At 48.3% G+C, this 7,905-nt stretch overlaps 1 pseudogene; it reads left to right on the forward strand.

Annotated features, from left to right (window-relative positions):
* The first annotated feature begins 1,311 nt into the window (after positions 1-1,311).
* LOC101528911 (large ribosomal subunit protein eL36-like) lies at positions 1,312-1,636 on the forward strand (annotated as a pseudogene).
* Positions 1,637-7,905: the final 6,269 nt, after the last annotated feature.

Consider the following 7,905-nt stretch of genomic DNA (forward strand, 5'->3'; position numbering starts at 1 on the left):
TGCAGAAGAACGGGAAATGTCTGCTGCTTCTCCTGACCCCCCAACAAACGGGGCAGCCCTCCTCCGTGTTGACCCCGTGGCTATCTCAGGGCAAGGACAGCCTCTGCTCTTTCAGGGGTGCTTCCTCCAAGAACACCCCGGGGAGCCCCAGGTGCACAGGGCACTGGGAACAGACCGTGGTGATGACCAGAATCAATGGCGTGGAACCAGAAGCCCATGAACAGAACCAGGGCAGCCTCTGTGTGACACATCACCTTCAGGTACTGCCAGCCACAGGACTTCTGAGAGGGGTGTTTCTTGAGCACCCAGTTTGGGAGACCAGAAGTCTGAAGGATGCCCAGCTCCTGGGAGGAGCTAGCTCGGGTGGTGGCGCACCAGCAGAAGACAGAGGCAGGGCAAGCTAGGAAGGACAGAGATGTGGAGCAGGAGAGCAAACCTCAGCCTCAAGGACAATCCTCCCGGCCGGAGCTGCGCTGATCCGAAGCTGGAGCCAGGAGCTTCCTCTGGGTCATTCCCTGCCACTCTCCCAGACCATAAGAAGAGAGCTGGGATGGGAAGTGAACAGCCTGCAGTAGGATTGGAGCCCCTATGGCGGCTATTCCATCACACCAGCTCCACCTGGTGGACATTTTGGGATACACTCAAACTAAGACCATAACACACACATGCATATAAACCATATAAGACCGTACAAGAGGGCTGTTGTTTTATTCACTTTTGAATATATCGTTTATATCATAATTAAATAAGCTACTTAGAAATAAATCTAAACAAAATGTACAATGCCTCTAAAGAAAACATTCTGCATTTGTAAAAGGGATCTCTTTTTATTTTTTCATTAGTATTTTAGTTGTACATATTTATGGGGCACAGTGAGACTGTTCGATCCATGTACTCCACAACTGTGATTAAGTCAGGTTGCTTGGCTTGTCTGTCTCCTGGAAGCATTCATAAACATCTCAGTGTAATAGATACAACTGAATCTTTTTAAAAAGTTTTAAAAGGCAGAGTTAGAGAGAGGGGGAGACACAGGAAGAGGTCTTCCATCCTCTGATTCACCCCTCAAATGGCTACAAAGGCCAGAGCTGACCCGGACCAAAGCCAGGAGCCAGGAGCTTCTTTTGGGCTCCCACAGGAGTGAAGAGGCCCAGGGACTCGCGCCATCTTTCACTGATTTCCCAGGTGAATCAACAGGGAGCTGGATAGGAAGTGGAGCACCCGAGTCTCCAGTACACACCCACGTGGGTTGCAAAGGTCGCAGGCAATAGCTTTACCTGCTTCCTCCTCGGGCTCCGGTGGCGAGAGGCAGCCATGGCTGTGCGTTACCCCATGGCCGCTGGCCTCGATAAAGGCCACAAGGCACCGCAGGCGGCTGACCAAACACACCAAGTTGGTGCTGGACACGATCCAGGAGGTGTGCGGCTTCACCCCCTACGAGCGCCGCACCATGGAGCTGCTCAAGGTCTCCAAGGACAAACGGGCGCTCACGTTCATCAAGAAGAGGGTGGGCACACACATCCACGCCAAGAGGAAACGCGAGGAGCTGAGCAGCGTGCTGGCCGCCGTGTGCAAGGCCGCCGCCAAGAAGGACTGAGCGCCCGGCCCGCACCCCGGAAATAAAACTGTAGAGCTAAAACTGTAAAAAAAAAAAAAAAAAGCTTTACCTGCCACATCACAAATGCCAGCCCCAGTAAGTGAATGTTTCAAAGGAAAAATTCTTTTTTTTTTTAAAAAAAAAAGGAATTTTATCTATAACCTGCATTGGATCTGTTCTCTTTGGGTTACATCATTAACATGAGAATTGATGAAAGTTGTGTGCTACTAATTATCATGCTTTTGCTGTGACCCTGAGAATATAATAGATCGCTTTTAAAAAGCTTTTTAGTAGCACTTAATAACTGTATTATTTATGGGAGCATGATGTGGCATGCCAAGATATGTCCTGATCAAATCAGGGCCCTTAATAATGCCTCGCTCTCACTTCACACTCAACGCCTTCGGGCTCTCGCCTTGCTCACACATTCATAAAACACGGGGGGAAGGGGGGCTACTGTGCCCTCTGGTCACGTGGCCAGCCTCAGAGCGGCGGGGAGAGCTGCTTCCATCTGTCCTTTGCTAAGGTTTTAAAATAGGACACAGCCCCGGGATGGCCTCTCTGGCAAAATGAAAATGCTTACCCGAATTGAAAGATTAAAATTCTTAGAACTAAGCTGCTCCCCTCTGAGGAAGGTGTGTGTACCCACTTGGAGGAGACTCCTGCTTGCACACCCTCAGGAAAATCAATCCAAAATCAAGACAGCAATAAGACCAAAGCAAAGCACAAAACTATTTCCTAACCAGGTTTGGTTCCCCGGAGAGTTGCAAGAGCTGTCAGCATTCCTTAGGATGACAAATATTTTTTCCCTTTAATTAGCTCTTCTGCAGACAAACTGCCCCCAAACAGATGGCTATGAAGCCAGCTGCATCCACTATTTCCTATCTTTTAAAAAAAAAGAAAAGAAAAGAAAGGAAACAACAGCAGTAAAACTTAAGCCTGTTAAAATGCTCTGAATTTTATTTCCAGTTCAGTTGATACCTTATTCTCCAATCTCAAAATAGTTCCATAACCTCTCAAGTCAAAGACAGAGTCACCTGTTGTGGGCCTGCTCTGAGCTAACACTCACGGTACTCAGTTCTAAGACATCAAATTCCAAAACCAAACATGCAAATCCTGAGGAATTGGCTCCCTGACTTTTGATAATCTAACTCTACTGCCATGGATTCGTGTCTTTTCTTCCTAATAACAGTTCTCCACAATTTGTTATTCAATAAACCCCATCCAGTTACAAGAAATAAAACATTGCTTGTTTCAAGCTGGATAACAAAATCAGTCGCTGCTTTCCCCACCCCTCGCTGCCTGTCCTGAGTTCATGACAGTGCTGTCACCCCCAGCCTGGACTGTTCTCTTAGGAGCACCCATTCCCCACCCCCACCACCACCTGGCTGGCTCACACCCTCTGCTGGAGACTGTCACATTGTATCTCCATCCCAGCCCAGAGTCCCACCCTTGTGCAGCCCTGCCCAGGAGAGTGGCAGCAGAGCCTGCCCAGGCCTGGGAGTCCCTTCTCCCTGCTGCAAGTCACCGCCCATCGGGAACCTGCATGGTCTGTTCTCTGCACTGGGCTTCCTGCTGAGGAGGTCTGATTCAAGGACTAGGCAGGGGGTACATGCAGTTAGCATGTTAGGGAGAAGAGTGTGAGTCAGCCCTAATTGCATTCTATATGCATAAAGGATTGCAAAGGTTACTGGTAATGAAGCTTAGTCTCCAAGGGCTTGATATTTCTTTTCCTTGCAACTAATTCAGGCAAAAAGAAATAACTATGTGTTATCAATCCCCTAAGATTCAACAGAGAGTCACATGAAAATCATGTAACACAGAGACATGAGTGAGTTTAGAGCTGAGTCCCACCAAGGGATAAACCTAGGGCTGCCTCTGTTGGCAGACCTGGGCCAGATACACATGACTGTCTCAAAGACACTTTGTAATGGAGACTTCCCATGGTGGGACCTAAGAGATGTGACTCTGGCCAAGCCATGACCAATACATTGGACCAGTGAACCTCATGCTGGAATTGCTTGTCCTGTCGAAACAATGATCAACTTTAGCTTAAATATGGTCAAAGCCTTAAAGAACTGGTTGATGATGCTTCAGTATTAGTGAGGCTGGACTCTGGCTAGAGATTTTTATAAAAAGTCACTGCCATGCAGACCAAGCTCAGACCACAGACTTGCTGAGGACTGACAACAGAGGAAGCTTCTGAAAGGGGCTCTTAAAGCAGTTAATAAGCAGTGGGAAGGATCCCTCCAGGGTTTAGCCAAGGTTCTCATCTCCTAAGACACACAGCAGCCTGGAGATTAGGAAATGTCAGGCAGGAAGGGAGTCGTGGCAGGAGAACGCCTCCTACAGGAAGTCCCACAGCCAAGCACCTCCCTGGAGATGCTCCAGTTGGCGGGGAGATAACTAACACAATCTTGGATTGATGACACCCTATTTCTCCATTTGTATTTGTCATACACAAGTATGAATTCCCCAGTTCATTCAGAAAACCCTGCCAGCGTAAGTACAGTCAATTGGTATGATTCCGACAGCAATGAGACCTCATGTTCACTGACATGCATGCCCTTATCCCAGCACATGTGTGTTAGTACTTGGAAATATCTGTTAAATCATTTAACCCGCCCCCTCACCCTTGGTGCTTCCTCCACCCCCAGGGGCCTGTGGACCAAGGAGCAGACACCGCTTTCAGGAGCCTGTCTGCTGAAATTCACCAGTGTGCAACAGAGCCAGAGCAGCAGACACACAGTCCTCCCTGTGCAGTGGTGACATTTCAGGACAAGACTGCTTCTCCACTTCTTACCCACCAACCTTTTCAGAGAAGCTCGCCGCAGTTCTCCCAATAGGAAACTACTAATTATGCATGAAGGAGTGAGCCATGGAGAGACAAAGGTGAGAAATTGCTCAGAGAGCCATGTCAGTGAGGCCCAGGGCATTCCTTGGAGGTGCAGAGAATGGCAAGGGGGTACTGGGAACAAAGGGAAAGCCAGTGGCACTTCTCACAATCAGAGTTCTGGTGGTCCCAGTGGGTTCCACAGCCAAATGGCTTCATGAGGGTGATGAAGATGATGACGAAGAGTGAGCTCAGCTTTGTGCCCAGGAGGAAGTGAAGAGGCAGGTTCTCCTAGCTGCGTACTGTATTACTGAACATTTAAATATTGAGCAAGAGGGAGAAAGAAGCAGGCAAGGAGGAGAGGTGAGAGTTTTGCTGCTGGGAACATAAATCAAGAGATTTATTAAATGTTTGCAGCTGGGGCCAGCACTATGGCATACCAGTTTAAGCTGTCCCCTGCAGTGTAGGAATTCCCAAAAAGGCACCGATTTCAGTCTGGCTGTTCCTCTGCTCCGATCCAGCTTCCTGCTGATGGCCTGGGAAAGCAGCAGAGGGTGGCCCAAGTGCTTGGGCCCCTACACCCACACGGGAGACCTGGCTGGAGCTCTTGGTTCCTGGCTTAGGCTTGGTCAAACTCTATTCTAGTTTCGGTGGCCATTTGGGGAGTGAACCAGAAAATGGAATTCTCTCTCTCTCTCTCTCTCTCTCTCTCTCTCTCTCTCTCATTCTGCCTTTAAAATGAATGAAATAAACCTTTTTAAAAAAAATGTTTGCACTTTCTGTTCAATAATCCTACTGGAAAGAGTTTCTCCCAAGGAAATGGTCCTAACTATTGACAAGGCTTTGAAGTCATCTCAATATCTAATACTAAAGAACTAAAGCTGACAATACTTCATCAATTAGTTATAATTGAAGCAGGAAAATTTCAGGACAAGATGAAATTTCATAATATAGATGATGACATCTTATTGTATGATTAACATATCACAACTAAGGTTGTGAATATAATATGAGTGATTAAAGTTTCAGAGAAAACACATTAACAATGATAAACTTTATAGGCTGTTTCTATTTCCTCTGTGTAGTTTTCTGTATTTTTCCTATTCGTCAATGAACAATGACACTTTGATAGCTTACATACCTAGGGAGAGGTCCCACCCCAGTCCCCAGATAACATGTAGATAACATGTCTAGATGCCATCAAGGGTTGTGAATCAGGTGCATCTGAAGCTGTTTAAGTGTGTCTTCTAACCTCATGAGCCCTGAGGCTGTCACAGAGGTCAGAAAGAACGCAGGCTCGAGAAGGACTGTGTCTGTTGCTGCTTTTGCAGACCAAGAGAGGGGAGCGCACGCAGGAAGTGCTTCTTGGATTTCCTGCATTCTCCTCTGTAACCACCGGGGCCGTGTCCACCCTGAAAGCACTGGTCAGTTTGGACCGTAACTCCTGGACTCTCACACCAGGGCGACTATGTACCTGTCTTCATCATCAGACAGTAGAGGGAGGCAGTCTCTATGCCCTCTGAACCTTCCGGGGTTACTCTGACACACCGAGCCTAGGCCAGCTTCTCTTGCTTCCCACAGAAACCGGTAAGACTCTGGCTCGTACACCCCACCTTCCTCCTTCCTCCCCGTCCCCTGACCTTTTCAATGACCCATTATTAACTCAGAAGCATATTATTTGGTCTCCATACATTTATATAATGTCTAGGATTTGTTTTGCTGTCGATTTCTAAAACAAGAAAACACATGGTATTATTCTGATTTTTATGATTTTTTAGGACTTGTTTTGTGACCTAAGCTGTGATCTATGCTGGAGACAGTTCCATGTGCACATTCTGCAGCTGTTGATGGAGTTTCTGTGAGTGTGACGTCTCCCCGTCAGGAGCACAGCCTTGGCTGAGGGAGTGTCTACTTCAGCCTGGTTTTAGTGTTCTATCTTTTTTGATTTGTGTTCTGTTTGTATAAGAAAAACTAGCTGGGGTTGTGGCACACAGGTTAAGCAACTGCCTACGACGGTGGCGTCCATGTGACTGTCAGTTGGAGTCCCAGCTGCTCTACTTCCAATTTAGCTTGTTACTAATGTGCCTGTGAACGCATCGGAAGATGACCCAAGTTCTTGGATCTCTGCCTAACAGTTGAGTCTCACTGTGGGCATTTCGTGCCATCCTCAGCAGCAATTTCTGCCAGCTGGCAAGTTGACAAGCTGATCAAATAGAATACACAACCGGAAGGGTTGGCACCTCCTTCAGCCGCCAAGGCTGAAGCTTTGGGTTATTAGGCTGTGCATACAAACTGTTCAAAAACAGAGAAACCATGTAAAATTAAGTATGTTGTTCAAGATAGATCTTTGAAAAAGACGAAGGTCTTGATGACCCATTCTCCCGTTGGTCTAAGCAAAACCACACATTTCAAGTCATTTGAGGATCTTTTGGCAATTTTCTGTTTCCAAGATTTGCAAAATTGTTTATTTGCTGCACAAGAGAACTTCAGGCAAAAGACTTGGGGAACACAGACCAAGTCATTTTGTCTCTCTATCTCTCTGTCTCTCTATCTCAGTTCTCTTTCTGTTTCTGTCTCCACCCCCTCCTTCCAGTCCAGCCCTGCGAGGCACGTTCTCTTGTATTTCAGGGTCCACCTGCTCTCTTAGACCCACTTCTGCTTGCCTCTGCTTCCCTCAACTCTACTCTTCCTCCTTGTTATTCTTGTAGCTAGAACAAGCCACAACTTTTGGCTGTCCCAGGGGCCAAGTGCAAACGCGGAGCCTCTTATCCAAAACCCACAAAGCCACTCAACACAGCATGGTTACACCTTGGGAACTCAGCAGCACCCATAAACACAGCCAGGGCCCCCAAGCGAGCCCTGCAGGACTTCCTGCACCTTCAGCCTGGTCTACTCAGCTGTGCTCTTGCACTCACCACGCCTCATTGCCAACTGAGTCCTGGCAAGAGCACAGGGCTGCCCAAGAACTGATCAATTGCTTCTTTCTCTTCCCTGCAGGCCAGAGGCAACATTAGGATTCCCCGGGAGCCGAGCAACCCATTCTGTACAGTAATACAGTCTCCAGGCCTCTTGTATGTGTCAGGCCTTGTGGAAGTCCCTGCCACCTGGAAAGCAGCTCTCTTGGCCTGCTCCTGGCCAACTGTAGACTCCCAAGAGGTCCCGGCAGAGAGCAGGCCCTGCTGACTCGCAGGGAGGCCCATACCTGGCAGCAGCCTCTGTGGCTCAGGGAAGCAGGGAGTGCAAGGGACAAGAAGAGAGAGGCAAGGGCAGAGGGGCACCCCAGGGTAGGGTACTCCTGGTGGGGTTCCTGAGAGAAGCCAGAGGCAGCTCTGACTCCCAGCAGGAATCCAGAGGAGCCAAGAATCCAAACAAAAGAAACCTCCCTGCCAGCTCCCCCTCAGATGCTGGGGACAAGCTATGAGCGCTCACACTGTGCGCTGGAGGGGGAGCCCCACAGAGCAGGGAGGGGCTGGGCCAG

The sequence above is a fragment of the Ochotona princeps genome, chromosome 23 (assembly GCF_030435755.1).
Source record: "Ochotona princeps isolate mOchPri1 chromosome 23, mOchPri1.hap1, whole genome shotgun sequence".
NCBI classification, from domain to species: domain Eukaryota; kingdom Metazoa; phylum Chordata; class Mammalia; order Lagomorpha; family Ochotonidae; genus Ochotona; species Ochotona princeps.